Source organism: Pinus tabuliformis, chromosome 3_1, assembly GCF_031772625.1.
Source record: "Pinus tabuliformis cultivar Carrire ecotype Pingquan chromosome 3_1, CPIR1, whole genome shotgun sequence".
Taxonomy (NCBI): Eukaryota; Viridiplantae; Streptophyta; class Pinopsida; order Pinales; family Pinaceae; genus Pinus; species Pinus tabuliformis.
In genome coordinates this window covers 590,679,840-590,702,174 of record NC_142301.1, presented here as the reverse complement: position 1 = coordinate 590,702,174, position 22,335 = coordinate 590,679,840, and the positions used below count along the sequence as shown (strand labels likewise).

The 22,335-nt window shown below is 36.6% G+C and overlaps 1 pseudogene; it reads left to right on the top strand.

The window, feature by feature from the left end:
* Positions 1–5,570: 5,570 nt before the first annotated feature.
* Positions 5,571–6,373, top strand: LOC149188388 (F-box/LRR-repeat protein At1g67190 pseudogene; annotated as a pseudogene).
* Positions 6,374–22,335: the final 15,962 nt, after the last annotated feature.

The following is a 22,335-nucleotide window of genomic DNA, read 5'->3' as shown; positions in this document are numbered from 1 at the left end:
GTAATGCCGATGGAGTACATTGTACCTAGTCTGTGCATAGCAATGCTGACGGATATGGCGGATTGCAAGGCCTTGGAAGAACGGCTTGGGCAACTGATGGAGCTCGAAGAAGATCTATTTTTGGCAGGATTCCATCAACAAGTGTAGAAGGAACGTGAAAAATCATGACACGATCGCCATATCAAGCTTCACACATTCAAGGTAAATGATCTTGTCCTATTATATGATAGTAAATTCATTAAATTTTTGGGTAAATTCCAAATGCAATGGTTAGGGCCATATATTGTCAAGAAAATTACAGATGGAGGCACAATTCAACTCATGAAGCTGAATGGGGAACCCTTCCTGGGAAGAGTGAATGGGAGTAGGTCGAAGTTGTATATAGGGGATCCTGCACAATGACCATATGGTAGCAGGATAGTCTTAGTGCTCCAGGCAGTTGCAAGGGAGTGCGGGACTATAAACTACACTACCGAGTTTGGAGGACAATGCAACGAGCAGGCGGCATGAAGAGTAACGAAGAAGCAACCCATGAAGCTGCACTAGGGATGAAGGCACGCTCAGCGCAACAAGAAAATGACAATTGGAGTTACTATTCATGACTTGATGGACAAAACATGGTTAAGTGGAGCGGGGTGGCAACAATTAAGGCAAAAATCTTTGAAGATCTGTCGCCAAAACAACATTTATTGTCAGAAATTGGGGGGAGTGGTCAGATTTGAATTCAAAACCCCTATAAATTATGTGTGCCAGTCCAACAGAGAACACTTTACGCTCTAATATTTCTTGGTAAATTTCGCTGGTTGTTGTCTATGAGCCGAGCGTTCTGGGAAGAATTGTTGTCAAAAGCAAATGTTTCTCCGATAGCTCGCGAGTTGTTTATGGAGAGAATGACTGCCACCAACCCTGTTGAAGACCTAAGCTTGGAAGCAGTTGTATATGATGCATCAGGACCAGAAATATCATGTGTAGAGGCTATGCCTGCAGTGCCCATGGCGTCGAGGTCGCTTAGGCCAAAACAAACCATGACAAAAGACGAACGACCTGCAATGAAAGAAAAGAAATCCATAACAAAGGAAAAACAAAAAAAGTCGGTGCCAGTGCGTGCATCTGTAAGGAAGCATACCGAAACACAGACCAAGCAGAATAAAGATAAGCATCCAGAGAGAGTAGTGGACCTAGATGCGGAAGAATTCCAGGGAATAGAGGATATTGATGCTGAAGGGGTGGAACCCATGACAAGGCTACTTGTGTATATCCCTCCACGGAAGGGAAAAGAAAAGGTTACAAAGGACCCAGATACTGAGAAGTTCACAGTATCCATGCCCCTGCTACCTGAGTAGGTCCCTTTTGAAGGTCCTCAGCTCACACGGATCCCATTGTTAAAATTGGAGGATTGGGACCTCGCGGACCATGCTAAATTTCCACATCTGGCGACGGACAAATATATGCGGAAGGTTTATTATGAAGAAACATGTGTTACAACATTAGAGATGTAGGAATGGGTTCGTGGTGTTAAGAAATCAGGGTTTCTCAATCTACTGTTGGTACCACACTATCACCGCACCCCCATTAATATGATATGTGTGTGCCAGCTCCTCACACTGGTGCATGATGGGTGTTTATGGCTAGGAGAGCCTATCCCCATCACGGACATGCTAATTCACAGAATCACACGGCTGCCTTACAAAGGTGTGAACCCAACTAAGGAGTTTGGAGGGAAGATTGGGGAGAAAGATCTTGCAGAAAAGATGAAGAGGGAGTACGACCTCCTCAAGAAATTGCGAGGGTATTCTATTCTTTCCATCACAGACCTGGCAGTTCAGTTCGCTGCCCAGATTTTAGTAGGGAAGGTTATGAGAAAATGTCACGAGGATGAAGTTTCGGTGCCTGTAGTTTCCCTTGCTGCGGATTGCGTGAAAGGCATGCAATTTAATTGGGCAAGGTAGCTCTGTCAGGAGTTACTAACGAACTGCCGAGAAGCCCAGGATGAGACCAAGTCGTTCCACTACGCTTGGTTGTTGCTGTCAATTGTGCTCATTACATTGAGATTGCCAGAGGATAGCCAATTTCCTCTACTTGAGGAAGGATTTCCGGAGGTAGCACAATTCGCTTCCTTATGGTCTACTAAGGATGCCACGCGGGTTACAAAGACAAAGGTATTTTGGAGTTTTCTAGAAATGGATCTTCATATGGCAATCAATCAGCGCCCAAGGTTGTCCCAACCTTATTCACACAACTGTGAGCCTACGTGGTGTTCAAGGCTGAATTCCACAGAATCTATATCCAAGTGCAGAAGGATCCAGAGCAGAAATGGCACCAGTTGCCATATTTGGTGATCAAAACGGACATATAGGATATTGTAGCGAAATGACCTATAGAGTGGCACGCCCCGTCAAACTTAGATGCTAGAACAAGCACAAGTGCGAAGAGTTATGCTGCACAGAAATGAAAGGAGGCCGCTAAGAAAGCTGCGCGGACCCTAACAGAACAAAAAAGGAAGGAAGATGCCAAAAAGGCTCGCATGGAGCAAGAACTCACTGCTAAGGAGCAGACAGAAGAAGAACATCACGAGCCACAGAAAGGTGACATGTCATCTTCTCTGGAGACTGAGGAGGAAGAGCTTTCAAGACAAGGCGACGAAGGTGATTAAGGGCAGCGCACCCCCTTCATTTTGAAAAGATGTGGCACGAAGTAGCAGGGAGGAACGTGAAAGAAGCAGAAATTTGATAAATCATGGGTTGATACCATGGTATTAACAGAAGGCGATCTCGACGAGATCGATGATAAAATTCAGGACACCACAACAGGAATGCTGCAGCAGTTCAAGCAACCATACATGCAGACATTGGGGGGCGTTCAGAAGGAAGATGTTGGGAAGACGAGCAGCGCGCAAGCCAGTCTAGCATGAGGAAAGAGTAGAGTCGCAGAGATGGTCTGGCCGTATGATGTGAGAGTCTTCCCTTTGCCTGAAGGGTCATTCTGCACCGAAACATATGAACAATGCGCACTGCTTCATAAAGTCACGAACATGGGATTGAACCTTGCTGCGCTATCCCTTGAATCTCTACATGCATTACTGTAGGGAGTTGTGGAAGAGCTCAGGATCAGAGAGAAACGAGTACTCACTGCTGTTAGTGAAATTAAAGTCAATAATCAACAAATGTTCGCTGAAAAGATGCAGGCTCTGAAGGAAAAGGAGGCGCTGGAGGTGCATAGTTCGCGTTTGGAGTCGGCAGTAGTGGAGGCATGTAAGATAGTTCCTAAACTTCACATCCTTGAGGATGCATAGTCAGAAGCTAAAATTAGAAAACGCGTTGCTGGTGTGCATGAAGCTAAATCAAAATTTGGACGAGTCACTGTTGGGCCTCAAAATAGTCCCTATTTTCACTCCATTATTCACCAATATCTTCACATTTTACCTTCATGTCACCTCCATTCCACCTCCATATCATTCCATTTACCTCATTATTGGGTTATAACTATGCTTTTCCAAAGTTTATTAATTCTTAACATTTTTAAGTGAATTTATGGCTAAACTTTAGAAAATAATATGCTTATACTTATACCCAACAATTAGAATGAGTTTGTTGACATGTGTAAGTACAAAGGAAGCTTCCAGGGCATCTTTATGTGGCCTTGAATGATCAAATTCGAATTTGATAAGATAAGCCTCATGGAAAAGATCATGATCTCATGGAGAAGATCATGGACCTCATGAGAGGAGATCATGGAGGATAGGGTTATGTGTCTAGATGGTTGAGAAATGTATGGAACTAAAGAGAGATTAGTGGATCATCATTATGAGTTTGTTATCTCATCTCATTGTATAAATAGGAGTACCTCTTCCATTCCAAGGAGAGGACTCTTGGAGCATTGTATTCAACTTATGATGGAATAGAATAAAGCTTCATTTTACATATATTTTCATTATGTAGTTTTAGATATAAGTTGTACATATATTTCCATTATGTAGTTTTAGATATAAGTTGCTTTAATGTAGTATATGGAATAGCTTGTTACTTTGTTCTTAGGAGAATTGAGCTCACTCTAGAAGGATCAAAGGAACATGTTATTTCATATTAGATCTTATTTCATTTAATTGCTTAGATGTTTGAGGATTTGTTTGTGATTGATGAATGAGTTTTAAATTAGAATCTTATCAGCATATGAGAGGACAACCAAGGGTCTAAGTTAGGCTCTCTCTCCATTTGATTTGCATGATAATTGAAATTCATTCTTTTGCTTTTATGTTTCAAGTATCATATGAGGAGATAACCAAGAGTCTAAGTTAGGCTCTCTCTCCATTGATTTATATGGTAATTGAAATTCATTCTTTTGTGCTTTTATGTTTCAAGTCATTTCATTTCTTATGCTTATGAATGAATCTTAGTTTAGCTTGGATTAGTACATGAGAGGACAATCAAGAGACTAAGTTAGTCTTTCTCTCTCTACTTGAATCTGAACAACAATTAAGTTCATTCTCTTGTCTTCATTTCAAGTTTCTAGTTTTATGTAATCAATGATTTCTCTATGATACTGTAGGGAAGGACAACCAGGACCTCCTTAGTTAGGAGCCTCTTCCCTTGCATATTATATTGAATCATAAATCATTCAGTTAGACATAGTGTTAGTTGCCTATTCCTGCATATATTTTGTTGGCATCATCACAAGCTTACGAGTTTCCTTGGTTGATAGTTTAATGCAGCAATTTAAGCCCAATAAATTGCCCAACATTTTGGCGTCGTTGCCGGGGATGGTGCTAAGGGATTAGGCATTAGGAATTTAATTCAGTACTAGTATTTTTCTTTAGACAAAACAATTTGTGAAACCTGGTGACAGCAGGATCTTCACAAAGAAAGTTCAAGTTTGAGTTTTCTGATGTTTTAATGTTTAGTTAGTTTTAAATTCAATCCTTTTTGAAACCCCCCCTGCATAAATAAACACAAATCAATCGATTAGTATGCTTTCTTCCTGTGCTTCGTGCGATCAGGAAGATCAGAAAATCTATTGATTTTGTTCAAATAAAAATACTCTTGCTGGAGAACTAATTTGCAAAAAGACAATAAATAATTTTGTGAATGAAAAAAACATCTTTAAATTTTTTAGATGAAATTTAGTTTTTTTTTTTTTAATTTTAGATTAAAAAAAAAGAAAAGAAATTCCACAAAATAATAATAATATATGTATCATATATACACATATTATTATTAAAAAAAAAAAAAAAAACACTAACCATTTCTTTTGTTTTTTAGATATTTAACAAATTAACCATTTTTTTTGTTTTTGTTTTTTAGATATTAAAAAAATTAACCATTTTCTTTGTTTTTTAGATATTTAAAAAAAACTAACTATTTTTTGGTTTTTTTAGATATTTTAAAAAAATTGCAAAAAAAAAAAAGAAATCTTAAAAATTCATTTTAACAATTAACCATTTTTTGATAGGATTACCATTTTTATTTTTCAACTTTAAAAAAAAAGATGAAAAAAAATCCAACCAACGACCTGGTCTGCAAGGGCAAACAATAGCAGGGAGCTGATAAGTGAGGCTCTTGCCACCACCAGTGGGCAAATACTATCAGTTCGCTGGGTGGATCCTTGGACAATGGAATCTAATGATGGTTGTTCCAGAGCTTGGAACCCATCTCCTGACTTCGGCTCTCTCTGGATTTACCTTCATTTTTAAGATTGACGTTAGCGCGGGGGAACTATGGAATCCCTTCCTGTTGAGGTAATAGGGATTATACTCTCTCATCTTGCTGCTGCTAGGGATGTTATGATAGCTTCCGCGACTTGCAGAAAATGGAGAGAAGCAACGAGAAAACATTTGCACACCCTTTCATTCAATTTATCCGACTGGCCCATGTACCGTGAACTTACAACAAGCAGGTTGGAAATTCTTATTACCCAAACAATTTTTCAGACAACAGGATTACAGAATCTTTGCATTTGCATGGGCGATACAGACGAATTTTCAGCAGCTTCAGTCATTGCCTGGCTTATGTATACAAGAGAGACCTTGCGCAGTCTCTTGTATATGATGCATACAAATCCTAATGTGAATATCTTTGAGAAGTGTGGAAGGCAAAAATTGGAGGTTCTAGTTTCAGGATACACTTCGATTTCTGGTGTGGATCCAAGCTACCAACGATTTCCATGTTTAAAATCTCTCACTCTTCACAGTGTGAATATTTCTGCATTGGATTTGAGCCTTTTGTTGACTGCATGCCCTAAGCTTGAGTCCTTTTCACTCATAAACCCAGAAATCGCCATGTCTGATTCTCAAGCAGTGATAGCAGCCAATGTCTATCATTTCCTGCTTGGTGGCCTTGCCCTCGTTTGGGGGTCCATGATAATGAGCCAGTGCTCGTAGTCGCAGCCGGGAAAAAGGGGTGCAGTCTCCACTGGCGGCCGGTCGCTCCAGTTCGGCGACGAATTGGAAAGCGGAGAAGACCCTATTTGTGAAAGGATTTTCTGCCATGGCGGGGTTGCACTCTGCGATTGGAAAGCGAACACGCTTGGAAAATGAACTTGCGGATACCAATGACAGAAATAAGAGGCGGAACCCTGACAGTGCTAGACAGCAAGCTTGGCCTGTCGCTGATAGTGTTGTGTATCGCATATTGTGCCCTGGTAATGTTGTCGGAAATTTTATAGGAAAAAGGGGGTAAAGTAATAAGATCTTTGAGACAAAAGACGCGTTCGAAAATCAGAGTTTACAGCTGCTTTTCCTGACGAAATTGAAGCTATTGCTGACTATGAAACTTCTGAGCCACATGAAATAGCGCTGAAGAGCTGGGGAGATAAGATGAATCAGCTGAGATGATTGAGGGATAAGTCGAGATCTGGCGATTCGTTTTCATTAATGCAGCAGATATTTTTCTGAGGAAATCTCGGGATATTTTGTTAATGAAAACATCAGTTATAATATGTGTCACTGCCAGCACATCTTGGAGCGAACCTATGGCGGCCGGTGGTGATTTGGTGCCGGTTGTGGAAATTAATGCCCACCATTATTCGAAGTTGCTTATTTTTATTTGTTAGTTTCTCCTGCCTGCATCAATCGGTAACTGGGCCAAATGATATGCTTGATGGTTTTGCACTATTTCTTTGTATGCCTAATATATTGCATGCCGTGGAAAATGTTACTCTAGTGCACTGTTCGTTTAATAGTTGTATGTACAGAGGCCGAGCGCATTATTCGTTTAAAGATTGGAAATAGATAGGTTGAGTGCGCCTCGGAATCGCTTCCTACCTATTTGGCTGATCTCTATTGGCAAAGATATCATGCTGCTCTCATTATTCTTGCCCAAATCACGGAAGGCTGTGCCAAGGTGATGCTAAACAAAGCTTGAACAAGTTGTTTCTATGGTTCTGAAGTCATTCGTGTACGATGGGCAACCATCAATGCCATCGGGCAACTGTCAACTGATTTAGGCCCGGATTGGCAGCAACAATATCCTCGGGTTCAGGCACATGCAGCTTCAGCAGTGCTCAACTTCAGTGAAAATTGTACGTGAAAATTGTATGCCTGAAATGTATAGTGAGAAAGTTACTTGTTCTTTTGTAGAATGGAAGGCAGATGGTGCAGGAGGGTGCGTTAACAGCTTCAGCATCTGTTGCCGATTCCTCACAGGAGCACTTTCAGAAGTATTATGATGCAGTTATGCCTTATCTGACGTCCATATTAATAAATGCTGGGACTAGATTTCCTTCCTTCCATGAATGTCATGATGCCTCCACTTCTTCAATCTGCCCAGGTGAAACTAGATGTGACAATCACTTTTGCAGACCCAGGCATACGATATCTGCCTATTTAGATTCCCATTATTTTTTTAGTTATACTTTATTTTTAGAGGTTTTCCTTATTAGGTTTTAATAAAAAATTTGTTGATTTTCAAATTTAAAAAAATCTCAATTAAATAACGAATTAACAAATTTATGTTTTTTAATTTGTTATTTAAACAAATCTAAATAAATAAAGAAAATCAACATAAATAATAAATTAAAAACAATTGTTTTTAATTTGTTATATATATATATATATATATATATATATATATATTTTTTTTTTTTTTTTTTGTGTTGTTTTTTATTTAAAAATAAAAAATATTTTGTGTTGATTTATTTAATATTTTGGCTAATAAAAAAAATCAAAACAACACAAAATAATTTTTATTTTATTTTTATTTTTAATTAAAAAAATTTTCCTATTTTATTTTTATTTAAAAAAAAAAAAAAAAAAAACTTTATTTTAGTGATAGTTTATTTTTTAGGTCTTCATAAATAAAATTTTGTTGATTTTAAAAAATTTTCAACTTAAATAATAAATTAAAAAAATTTATGTTTTTAATTTATTGTTTAAAGAAAAATCTAAATAAAATCAACATAAAAAAAAAAAAATTTTACTTATTACTTTTAATATTTTCTTTTTAAAATTTGTTGTTTAAAAAAAAAAAAAAAAAAAAAAAAAACAAAACAAAACAAAAAAAACTAAACAAAACAAAAATTCACAAAATTAACACAGATTTGAAAATAAAAAATAGGATACTTGGAAACACATTTCGAAAATCGATTGGAGGATTCTAAAGACGATAATTATTTCTGATAGCTTTAAGTTGGCATTTAACTCATCACATCTTTCTGTTGTATGCTTTATGATGCACTAATATGTAGAACAGAACAGATATTTCTCATGTCAATCTTTTTGCCAAACACATTTCAGAAGTTATCTGACAAGGAGTACTATTTTTCAGGGTTGTTTTAAGAATGGATTGAAATTGATATCATGAATTGAGTTACTTTCAACACTTTGATTTTTTTCTTAAAGCTGTTTTATTTGGTACGAAATTTTTGCGTAAGAATCATGAAGAAAATGCGCAATTCTTCTTGAACAAATTTATGTTTTTTTTTCTGCCAAGTTTTTTACAGGTTACAGGATAACAAAGTGATCATTAAGGAGATTGAGTGTGACGACAATTAGTCTTCCAAAGACTAAATTCATGAAAAATTCTGAAGACACATCCATCTCCACAACCACTACCTTCCACCTCCCTTTCTGAAAAAGATGTTGAATTCCACCAACTGTACATCCATAAAGCATGACATTTCCATATCCATTTTTCACAGCAAGAGTTCTTATTCATACATCATGTATTTCCTTAATCATCCATTTTCCTTGTCATTATCATTCCCCTTCATTTCCGCCAATAAAACCCTACTTGAGTCAAAGTCCTAGAGTCTAAGTATCATTGAAAAAACACCTAGAGGCTTGCATGCCTTAATGGCAAGTACTCTTGCCAATGAACAATGGGAGTACATTAATATCCCTTGTTCATTGGATCTTGTAGGTGACTCGACCACGACAAATTTATTCGTACCTACAAAGATGTGTTAGGCATCCTGACTCCCATTGGAATCAATGGTGGGAGCTCTTGTGTTGGCTAGGGGCATTGATTAACGGCCACTAAGTCAACAACTTCTTGCTATGTTCGACATCGACACATTTAATCACATAGTAAGATTTGTGCCATCAAGCATTGAAGACTTGAAGACCCATATTTTGTAGCAGATGAAGCCAATTTCCTTTCATTGTTTTTCAGTTTGTCATCACTTGAGGACAAGTCAATCAATAAGGTTGGGAGGGAAATGTAACTTCTATATTTTGTATATCTTCCAAGCCTTATAGATTTTTAGCCATATTCAGCAAACTCATCAGATTCATCATCCAACATCGGAGGATTCAGCAGCGGATACAATTTTCAGCCATGTTCAGCAGACTCCTCAGATTCATCATCTAGTAGCAGAGGATCCAGCAGCTGATACGACAATACAGATCCATCCTTCATCCACCATTTTCACAACCAAGTAAAGAAGACCATGAACAACAGTTTTTGCAGCCACACGTGCACAACTCTCATCCATTTTTGGAAGGGTAAGTTAAGGTATGATATTTTCTAACTTTTAACCATTAAATTCCTTGAAAAGTTAGAATAATAATTTTTGGAAAAACTTCACTTCCTTTCCTCATTTCACATAACTGCCCAAACCATCCGTTTAAGGGGAAAGATACATTTACATACATGCTTTGTCACATTCATATTCACATTCATATATCACAACCCCACTTAACCCCACTTACCTTCAAAATATATTCACTATTACATGAGCATACAAATGGCTTTGTCGAAAGTATTTAGAAGTTAATTGGATGCCAAAACAATCATGGTTGTTACACAAGAACCAACCATGACGCATTCCAACAAAAATACTCTGCCACTATTACATGAGCATACAAATGGCTTTGACAAAAGTATTTAAAAGTTAATTGGATGCCAACACAATCATGATTGTTACACAAAAACCAACCAAGATGCATTCCAACAAAAATACTCTGCAATAAAAATTACATTATCAATATGCAAAGGTCATACATTGAATGCAACAAACAAAATATGGTTGAAACACAAGAACCAACCAAGTTGTAGTTCATCAAAATAACGCTTTGCAAAAGTTATGTAAATGATATCATGCAGAGTTTAAGCCAAAGCTCAAAAAGTAATGTAATAGATTGCATGAGGACATGCAATACCTTGAGTTTGGGGGAGATGTTGGGCCTCAAAATAGTCCCTATTTTCACTCCATTATTCACCAATATCTTCACATTTTACCTTCATGTCACCTCCATTCCACCTCCATATCATTCCATTTACCTCATTATTGGGTTATAACTATGCTTTTCCAAAGTTTATTAATTCTTAACATTTTTAAGTGAATTTATGGCTAAACTTTAGAAAATAATATGCTTATACTTATACCTAACAATTAAAATGAGTTTGTTGACATGTGTAAGTACAAAGGAAGCTTCCAGGGCATCTTTATGTGGCCTTGAATGATCAAATTCGAATTTGATAAGATAAGCCTCATGGAAAAGATCATGATCTCATGGAGAAGATCATGGACCTCATGAGAGGAGATCATGGAGGATAGGGTTATGTGTCTAGATGGTTGAGAAATGTATGGAACTAAAGAGCGATTAGTGGATCATCATTATGAGTTTGTTATCTCATCTCATTGTATAAATAGGAGTACCTTTTCCATTCCAAGGAGAGGACTCTTGGAGCATTGTATCCAACTTATGATGGAATAGAATAAAGCTTCATTTTACATATATTTTCATTATGTAGTTTTAGATAGAAGTTGTACATATATTTCCATTATGTAGTTTTAGATATAAGTTTCTTTAATGTAGTATATGGAATAGCTTGTTACTTTGTTCTTAGGAGAATTGAGCTCACTCTAGAAGGATCAAAGGAACATGTTATTTCATATTAGATCTTATTTCATTTAATTGCTTAGATGTTTGAGGATTTGTTTGTGATTGATGAATGAGTTTTAAATTAGAATCTTTTCAACATATGAGAGGACAACCAAGGGTCTAAGTTAGGCTCTCTCTCCATTTGATTTGCATGATAATTGAAATTCATTCTTTTGCTTTTATGTTTCAAGTATCATATGAGGAGATAACTAAGTTAGGTTCTCTCTCCATTGATTTATATGGTAATTGAAATTCATTCTTTTGTGCTTTTATGTTTCAAGTCATTTCATTTCTTATGCTTATGAATGAATCTTAGTTTAGCTTGGATTAGTACATGAGAGGACAATCAAGAGACTAAGTTAGTCTTTCTCTCTCTACTTGAATCTGAACAACAATTAAGTTCATTCTCTTGTCTTCATTTCAAGTTTCTAGTTTTATGTAATCAATGATTTCTCTATGATACTGTAGGGAAGGACAACCAGGACCTCCTTAGTTAGGAGCCTCTTCCCTTGCATATTATATTGAATCATAAATCATTCAGTTAGACATAGTGTTAGTTGCCTATTCCTGCATATATTTTGTTGGCATCATCACAAGCTTACGAGTTTCCCTGGTTGATAATTTAATGCAGCAATTTAAGCCCAATAAATTGCCCAACATTTTGGCGTCGTTGCCGGGGATGGTGCTAAGGGATTAGGCATTAGGAATTTAATTCAGTACTAGTATTTTTCTTTAGACAAAATAATTTGTGAAACCTGGTGACAGCAGGATCTTCACAAAGAAAGTTCAAGTTTGAGTTTTCTGATGTTTTAATGTTTAGTTAGTTTTAAATTCAATCCTTTTTGAAACCCCCCCTGCATAAATAAACACAAATCAATCGATTAGTATGCTTTCTTCCTGTGCTTCGTGCGATCAGGAAGATCAGAAAATCTATTGATTTTGTTCAAATAAAAATACTCTTGCTGGAGAACTAATTTGCAAAAAGACAATAAATAATTTTGTGAATGAAAAAAACATCTTTAAATTTTTTAGATGAAATTTAGTTTTTTTTTTTTAATTTTAGATTAAAAAAAATAAATTAGTTTTTAATTTTAGATTAAAAAAAAAGAAAAGAAATTCCACAAAATAATAATAATATATGTATCATATATACACATATTATTATTAAAAAAAAAAAAAAAAAACACTAACCATTTCTTTTGTTTTTTAGATATTTAACAAATTAACCATTTTTTTTGTTTTTGTTTTTTAGATATTAAAAAAATTAACCATTTTCTTTGTTTTTTAGATATTTAAAAAAAACTAACTATTTTTTGGTTTTTTTAGATATTTTAAAAAAATTGCAAAAAAAAAAAAGAAATCTTAAAAATTCATTTTAACAATTAACCATTTTTTGATAGGATTACCATTTTTATTTTTCAACTTTAAAAAAAAAGATGAAAAAAAATCCAACCAACGACCTGGTGTGCAAGGGCAAACAATAGCAGGGAGCTGATAAGTGAGGCTCTTGCCACCACCAGTGGGCAAATACTATCAGTTCGCTGGGTGGATCCTTGGACAATGGAATCTAATGATGGTTGTTCCAGAGCTTGGAACCCATCTCCTGACTTCGGCTCTCTCTGGATTTACCTTCATTTTTAAGATTGACGTTAGCGCGGGGGAACTATGGAACCCCTTCCTGTTGAGGTAATAGGGATTATACTCTCTCATCTTGCTGCTGCTAGGGATGTTATGATAGCTTCTGCGACTTGCAGAAAATCGAGAGAAGCAACGAGAAAACATTTGCACACCCTTTCATTCAATTTATCCGACTGGCCCATGTACCGTGAACTTACGACAAGCAGGTAGGAAATTCTTATTACCCAAACAATTTTTCAAACAGCAGGATTACAAAATCTTTGCATTTGCATGGGCGATACAGACCAATTTTCAGTAGCTTCAGTCATTGCCTGGCTTATGTATACAAGAGAGACCTTGCGCAGTCTCTTGTATATGATGCATACAAATCCTAATGTGAATATCTTTGAGAAGTGTGGAAGGAAAAAATTGGAGGTTCTAGTTTCAGGATACACTTCGATTTCTGGTGTGGATCCAAGCTACCAACAATTTCCATGTTTAAAATCTCTCACTCTTCACAGTGTGAATATTTCTGCATTGGATTTGAGCCTTTTGTTGACTGCATGCCCTAAGCTTGAGTCCTTTTCACTCATAAACCCAGAAATCACCATGTCTGATTCTCAAGCAGTGATAGCAGCCAATGTCTATCATTTCCTGCTTGGTGGCCTTGCCTTCGTTTGGGGGGTCCATGATAATGAGCCAGTGCTCGTAGTCGCAGCCGGGAAAAAGGGGTGCAGTCTCCACTGGCGGCCGGTCGCTCCAGTTCGACGACGAATTGGAAAGTGGAGAAGACCCTATTTGTGAAAGGATTTTCTGCCATGGCGGGGTTGCACTCTGCGATTGGAAAGCGAACACGCTTGGAAAATGAACTTGCAGATACCAATGACAGAAATAAGAGGCGGAACCCTGATAGTGCTAGACAGCAAGCTTGGCCTGTCGCTGATAGTGTTGTGTATCGCATATTGTGCCCTGGTAATGTTGTCGGAAATTTTATAGGAAAAAGGGGGTAAAGTAATAAGATCTTTGAGACAAAAGACGCGTTCGAAAATCAGAGTTTACAGCTGCTTTTCCTGACGAAATTGAAGCTATTGCTGACTATGAAACTTTTGAGCCACATGAAATAGCGCTGAAGAGCTGGGGAGATAAGATGAATCAGCTGAGATGACTGAGGGATAAGTCGAGATCTGGCGATTCGTTTTCATTAATGCAGCAGATATTTTTCTGAGGAAATCTCGGGATATTTTGTTAATGAAAACATCAGTTATAATATGTGTCACTGCCAGCACATCTTGGAGCGAACCTATGGCGGCCGGTGGTGATTTGGTGCCGGTTGTGGAAATTAATGCCCACCATTATTCGAAGTTGCTTATTTTTATTTGTTAGTTTCTCCTGCCTGCATCAATCGGTAACTGGGCCAAATGATATGCTTGATGGTTTTGCACTATTTCTTTGTATGCCTAATATATTGCATGCCGTGGAAAATGTTACTCTAGTGCACTGTTCGTTTAATAGTTGTATGTACAGAGGCCGAGCGCATTATTCGTTTAAAGATTGGAAATAGATAGGTTGAGTGCGCCTCGGAATCGCTTCCTACCTATTTGGCTGATCTCTATTGGCAAAGATATCATGCTGCTCTCATTATTCTTGCCCAAATCACGGAAGGCTGTGCCAAGGTGATGCTAAACAAAGCTTGAACAAGTTGTTTCTATGGTTCTGAAGTCATTCGTGTACGATGGGCAACCATCAATGCCATCGGGCAACTGTCAACTGATTTAGGCCCGGATTGGCAGCAACAATATCCTCGGGTTCAGGCACATGCAGCTTCAGCAGTGCTCAACTTCAGTGAAAATTGTACGTGAAAATTGTATGCCTGAAATGTATAGTGAGAAAGTTACTTGTTCTTTTGTAGAATGGAAGGCAGATGGTGCAGGAGGGTGCGTTAACAGCTTCAGCATCTGTTGCCGATTCCTCACAGGAGCACTTTCAGAAGTATTATGATGCAGTTATGCCTTATCTGACGTCCATATTAATAAATGCTGGGACTAGATTTCCTTCCTTCCATGAATGTCATGATGCCTCCACTTCTTCAATCTGCCCAGGTGAAACTAGATGTGACAATCACTTTTGCAGACCCAGGCATACGATATCTGCCTATTTAGATTCCCATTATTTTTTTAGTTATACTTTATTTTTAGAGGTTTTCCTTATTAGGTTTTAATAAAAAATTTGTTGATTTTCAAATTTAAAAAAATCTCAATTAAATAACGAATTAACAAATTTATGTTTTTTAATTTGTTATTTAAACAAATCTAAATAAATAAAGAAAATCAACATAAATAATAAATTAAAAACAATTGTTTTTAATTTGTTATATATATATATATATATATATATATTTTTTTTTTTTTTTTTGTGTTGTTTTTTATTTAAAAATAAAAAATATTTTGTGTTGATTTATTTAATATTTTGGCTAATAAAAAAAATCAAAACAACACAAAATAATTTTTATTTTATTTTTATTTTTAATTAAAAAAAATTTCCTATTTTATTTTTATTTAAAAAAAAAAAAAAAAAAAACTTTATTTTAGTGATAGTTTATTTTTTAGGTCTTCATAAATAAAATTTTGTTGATTTTAAAAAATTTTCAACTTAAATAATAAATTAAAAAAATTTATGTTTTTAATTTATTGTTTAAAGAAAAATCTAAATAAAATCAACATAAAAAAAAAAAAATTTACTTATTACTTTTAATATTTTCTTTTTAAAATTTGTTGTTTAAAAAAAAAAAAAAAAAAAAAAAAAAAAACAAAACAAAAAAAACTAAACAAAACAAAAATTCACAAAATTAACACAGATTTGAAAATAAAAAATAGGATACTTGGAAACACATTTCGAAAATCGATTGGAGGATTCTAAAGACGATAATTATTTCTGATAGCTTTAAGTTGGCATTTAACTCATCACATCTTTCTGTTGTATGCTTTATGATGCACTAATATGTAGAACAGAACAGATATTTCTCATGTCAATCTTTTTGCCAAACACATTTCAGAAGTTATCTGACAAGGAGTACTATTTTTCAGGGTTGTTTTAAGAATGGATTGAAATTGATATCATGAATTGAGTTACTTTCAACACTTTGATTTTTTTCTTAAAGCTGTTTTATTTGGTACGAAATTTTTGCGTAAGAATCATGAAGAAAATGCGCAATTCTTCTTGAACAAATTTATGTTTTTTTTTTTTTTTTTTTTTCTGCCAAGTTTTTTACAAGTTACAGGATAACAAAGTGATCATTAAGGAGATTGAGTGTGACGACAATTAGTCTTCCAAAGACTAAATTCATGAAAAATTCTGAAGACACATCCATCTCCACAACCACTACCTTCCACCTCCCTTTCTGAAAAAGATGTTGAATTCCACCAACTGTACATCCATAAAGCATGACATTTCCATATCCATTTTTCACAGCAAGAGTTCTTATTCATACATCATGTATTTCCTTAATCATCCATTTTCCTTGTCATTATCATTCCCCTTCATTTCCGCCAATAAAACCCTACTTGAGTCAAAGTCCTAGAGTCTAAGTATCATTGAAAAAACACCTAGAGGCTTGCATGCCTTAATGGCAAGTACTCTTGCCAATGAACAATGGGAGTACATTAATATCCCTTGTTCATTGGATCTTGTAGGTGACTCGACCACGACAAATTTATTCGTACCTACAAAGATGTGTTAGGCATCTTGACTCCCATTGGAATCAATGGTGGGAGCTCTTGTGTTGGCTAGGGGCATTGATTAACGGCCACTAAGTCAACAACTTCTTGCTATGTTCGACATCGACACATTTAATCACATAGTAAGATTTGTGCCATCAAGCATTGAAGACTTGAAGACCCATATTTTGTAGCAGATGAAGCCAATTTCCTTTCATTGTTTTTCAGTTTGTCATCACTTGAGGAAAAGTCAATCAATAAGGTTGGGAGGGAAATGTAAGTTCTATATTTTGTATATCTTCCAAGCCTTATAGATTTTTAGCCATATTCAGCAAACTCATCAGATTCATCATCCAACATCGGAGAATTCAGCAGCGGATACAATTTTCAGCCATGTTCAGCAGACTCCTCAGATTCATCATCTAGTAGCAGAGGATCTAGCAGCTGATACGACAATACAGATCCATCCTTCATCCACCATTTTCACAACCAAGTAGAGAAGACCATGAACAACAGTTTTTGCAGCCACACGTGCACAACTCTCATCCATTTTTGGAAGGGTAAGTTAAGGTATGATATTTTCTAACTTTTAACCATTAAATTCCTTGAAAAGTTAGAATAATAATTTTTGGAAAAACTTCACTTCCTTTCCTCATTTCACATAACTGCCCAAACCATCCGTTTAAGGGGAAAGATACATTTACATACATGCTTTGTCACATTCATATTCACATTCATATATCACAACCCCACTTAACCCCACTTACCTTCAAAATATATTCACTATTACATGAGCATACAAATGGCTTTGTCGAAAGTATTTAGAAGTTAATTGGATGCCAAAACAATCATGGTTGTTACACAAGAACCAACCATGACGCATTCCAACAAAAATACTCTGCCACTATTACATGAGCATACAAATGGCTTTGACAAAAGTATTTAAAAGTTAATTGGATGCCAACACAATCATGATTGTTACACAAAAACCAACCAAGATGCATTCCAACAAAAATACTCTGCAATAAAAATTACATTATCAATATGCAAAGGTCATACATTGAATGCAACAAACAAAATATGGTTGAAACACAAGAACCAACCAAGTTGTAGTTCATCAAAATAACGCTTTGCAAAAGTTATGTAAATGATATCATGCAGAGTTTAAGCCAAAGCTCAAAAAGTAATGTAATAGATTGCATGAGGACATGCAATACCTTGAGTTTGGGGGAGATGTTGGGCCTCAAAATAGTCCCTATTTTCACTCCATTATTCACCAATATCTTCACATTTTACCTTCATGTCACCTCCATTCCACCTCCATATCATTCCATTTACCTCATTATTGGGTTATAACTATGCTTTTCCAAAGTTTATTAATTCTTAACATTTTTAAGTGAATTTATGGCTAAACTTTAGAAAATAATATGCTTATACTTATACCTAACAATTAAAATGAGTTTGTTGACATGTGTAAGTACAAAGGAAGCTTCCAGGGCATCTTTATGTGGCCTTGAATGATCAAATTCGAATTTGATAAGATAAGCCTCATGGAAAAGATCATGATCTCATGGAGAAGATCATGGACCTCATGAGAGGAGATCATGGAGGATAGGGTTATGTGTCTAGATGGTTGAGAAATGTATGGAACTAAAGAGCGATTAGTGGATCATCATTATGAGTTTGTTATCTCATCTCATTGTATAAATAGGAGTACCTTTTCCATTCCAAGGAGAGGACTCTTGGAGCATTGTATCCAACTTATGATGGAATAGAATAAAGCTTCATTTTACATATATTTTCATTATGTAGTTTTAGATAGAAGTTGTACATATATTTCCATTATGTAGTTTTAGATATAAGTTTCTTTAATGTAGTATATGGAATAGCTTGTTACTTTGTTCTTAGGAGAATTGAGCTCACTCTAGAAGGATCAAAGGAACATGTTATTTCATATTAGATCTTATTTCATTTAATTGCTTAGATGTTTGAGGATTTGTTTGTGATTGATGAATGAGTTTTAAATTAGAATCTTTTCAACATATGAGAGGACAACCAAGGGTCTAAGTTAGGCTCTCTCTCCATTTGATTTGCATGATAATTGAAATTCATTCTTTTGCTTTTATGTTTCAAGTATCATATGAGGAGATAACTAAGTTAGGTTCTCTCTCCATTGATTTATATGGTAATTGAAATTCATTCTTTTGTGCTTTTATGTTTCAAGTCATTTCATTTCTTATGCTTATGAATGAATCTTAGTTTAGCTTGGATTAGTACATGAGAGGACAATCAAGAGACTAAGTTAGTCTTTCTCTCTCTACTTGAATCTGAACAACAATTAAGTTCATTCTCTTGTCTTCATTTCAAGTTTCTAGTTTTATGTAATCAATGATTTCTCTATGATACTGTAGGGAAGGACAACCAGGACCTCCTTAGTTAGGAGCCTCTTCCCTTTCATATTATATTGAATCATAAATCATTCAGTTAGACATAGAGTTAGTTGCCTACTCCTGCATATATTTTGCTGGCATCATCACAAGCTTACGAGTTTCCCTGGTTGATAATTTAATGCAGCAATTTAAGCCCAATAAATTGCCCAACAGTCACGTTTGAGTTCAACATGAAGATTGCAAAGCTGTAGTTAAAGTTGCAGCTCACTACTCCGCCTGAGGTCCGGGAGCAACGCAAAGTTGCAATTAAGAAAGGCATGGCTACCTTGGATGCCACAGTCACTGACTGTGCATCACTGTTCGATCAAGCTATGGAGTTGTTGACCAATCTACCAGAGGACCCAAACCTGCAGATATTGAACACAAAGGTAAGGGAGAGGCAATGCCAATATGATGAGGTAAGGGTGACTGTGCGCACCTTAGCACCAATGTAGCTCCTTGCCAAATTACATGAAGGAAAACAACTATTGGCACAAGTAGAGGAAGCGTAGAAGGAGGAGGCCTTGCTAAAGGAAAGGTTGCAGCCTTGGTTGGAGGAGGCTTATCAAGTCATAAATTCCATTCAAGATAAGCTTAAGGGATTGCAACAGTTGCAAAAAAAAAATGAGGCTGGCAGTAGAAGGACTAGCCACGGAAAAATTGGCCGAGGAGGTTCAGAAGGTAGCAATGCAGAGCGTTGCCAAAGTTGTAGTGGTTCAGGTGGAGTTGGGGGATCTTCACAGTAAGATTGTGGTGCCAGCAGAGTGACTTGAGGGTGAGTCATGATCTTTGTGTTCGGGGCATGTTGGGATGGCGTTCCCTGGGTTAGTTTGGGGTGAAGATAACCCAATTTTTCGATAAAATTCTGTAAATAATGTAAAGTCTCTGTGATTTGTGGATGCAGAGCATGAAGGTAAATAGAGGTAAAAAGGGCTTAGCCCCTTGTTTTGGATAAGTTTGAGTCAATTTTGAGATTCACCCATGGTCTGTGGACCATGGCATTGTATGAAAAAGTCTATAAGTAGTGAGTCTTAGTGAAAGGAAGGAAAAAAAGAACGAAGAGAAGGGAAGAGTGAAGATAGATAACTGGGTAGGATAGAGGAAGAAAGGCTCTGCAACTAAGTGCACAGAGGCCTAGGAAGAGTCCGAAGCTGGATGCGCAGACCCTTGCAGCTGTGTGCGTAGGGTAGTCTTGAGTCTGTAATCTTAAATTAAAGATCAATAAAGAAAATTTACGAATAATTCTTGAGTATTTCTGTTTATCTTTGTTAATGTTATATGCTATCAATGAATGATTTGTTTTACGAGATATTGATTGAATGCTGGGCGATTCTCTTGAATAAGTGTTAATTATGTATGCAATGCATGTTTAAGTACTTTCACAAAGACTGATGAATTCTCTTATGTTTACTAATAGCTTAAGTAAGTCTGCGTGAACACTAATTTAAGATTGCTCTCTGATGAGCATAAGTAGGCAAATTGATTGTTAAAGGTCTGCAAGGACTGATCATAGACCTTCGCGAAGGTTTGACGACTATTTTAACAGAGTATAACGGCGAGCCTTAAGACTTTATGGATCTACACAAAGGTAGATATGAGGCGCTAAAAGACATCACACTAGTCTCTGGATGCATAAACTTGGTTCTTGCATCCCCCCATATTGCTTCAGGTGAGACTACAGCCTGCGCTATGTGAGTTGTTGCTGAAAAGGCCGTAGTGTAGGGATTTTTAGTTGGTGCAGCTAACTCCGAACCTGGGTTAGGACCCCCTAAGCCCACATCAGTTGCCACACCCAACAATTATTCATTGCATTCTCCTCAACCATGTGCACGTACACATAGTGTGAATTGTTGATTTGGGGTAGCATCAGATGTGCTCTAACCACGAAATTTGGTGGTGAGGTTGGGGCACATGAGATCTCCAATATCCAGGAAGGGTTTGGGTAGATTAAAATAATTAATATTTTTAATGGAGTCCCTAAGTCTAAAATTAGGGAAAATAAAATATTAATGTGTATTAATATGAATCTATGTTAGAATGGTCCAAAAGACATGGATCAAGCCAAATCTAATCTTAGCCGTTAATTAGGGACTTAATCGCTGCCATTGAGATGTCAATAGAAAAAGTATAAGAGGAGGCTTGTGGGGCACTTGGAGAATACACTGAGGGAGACTAGTTAGTTCAATTTCTAGAGCGGGGTTTGCTGAGAAATTGAACCAGTGGTCTGGGGAGCAGTCAGGAGGCAACAATTATGAAATAGAGAGATGGGAGATTAGTGCAAAAAAGGCAGACGTAGAGCTAGAGGAAGCCACACAAAGGCAACAGCGACTGCGCAAAGCCAGAAGGGCCTGCGTCATCCACGCAGAGACTGTAGGAGTGATGCAGAAGCCTAGAGATGTTGTGCAGAGCTTCAGTAGGCTGACGTAGAGGGTTTCAAGTTGTAGCAGAGGTCAATAGGGCCTATGCCGGGTTTAGGAAAGTGTTGGAAGGTTGCCTATCTGTGGGTAAGCTAGTTTGGCACCCTGTTGTACAAGAAAATTGCTGAATAATAAAATCCTCCCTTGCTGCACTGGTTTTCCCATATTGGGTTTTTCTAGGGACATTAGTCCAAAATAACTATGTCAATGTGTGCTAATTTTTGTTTTCGAATTACAATGTGATATCTGCAACAATATTTATCTTAATGTTTGTTGAAGTAATTTCATGAATAACTTATGATGAAATAAGTAGGAAAAGTAAATCAGTTGCTGTAGTGATATAATTTTCACATGGTATTAGAGTAAGTTATCAGAGATAGAAAGGGAAAATCAGTTATGGGTCAAGACCACGATGCAGAGGCATCCACCTCAGGGGACTCACGTAGATTTTCAAAAGATTGCACAAGAGAGAGATATTTCGATTTCTCTATGTTGGCTTCCAGGTTGGAAGAAGAAGTGGTGTGCATGACTAGTGCTGCATCATCAGAAGTATGGTATATAGACAGTGGAGCCTCGTGGCATATGACAGGAATCAGGGAATGTTTCTCAGAATATCAAGAAGAGAAGATGAACTTTCAGATCACCATGGGGAACAAGGCAAGGTGTACTCCAGTAGGAAAGGGTACCATAGTTTTTCAAACAGAATCGAGATAGCAGTTCCGTGCCACAAATGTGCTGCATGTGCTAGGATTGGGGATGACCTTACTTTCTATGTCACAAATACAAGGCAAAGGCTATGACTTCTACTTCATCAAGGAAAAGGTATACTTAAAACACCCGAG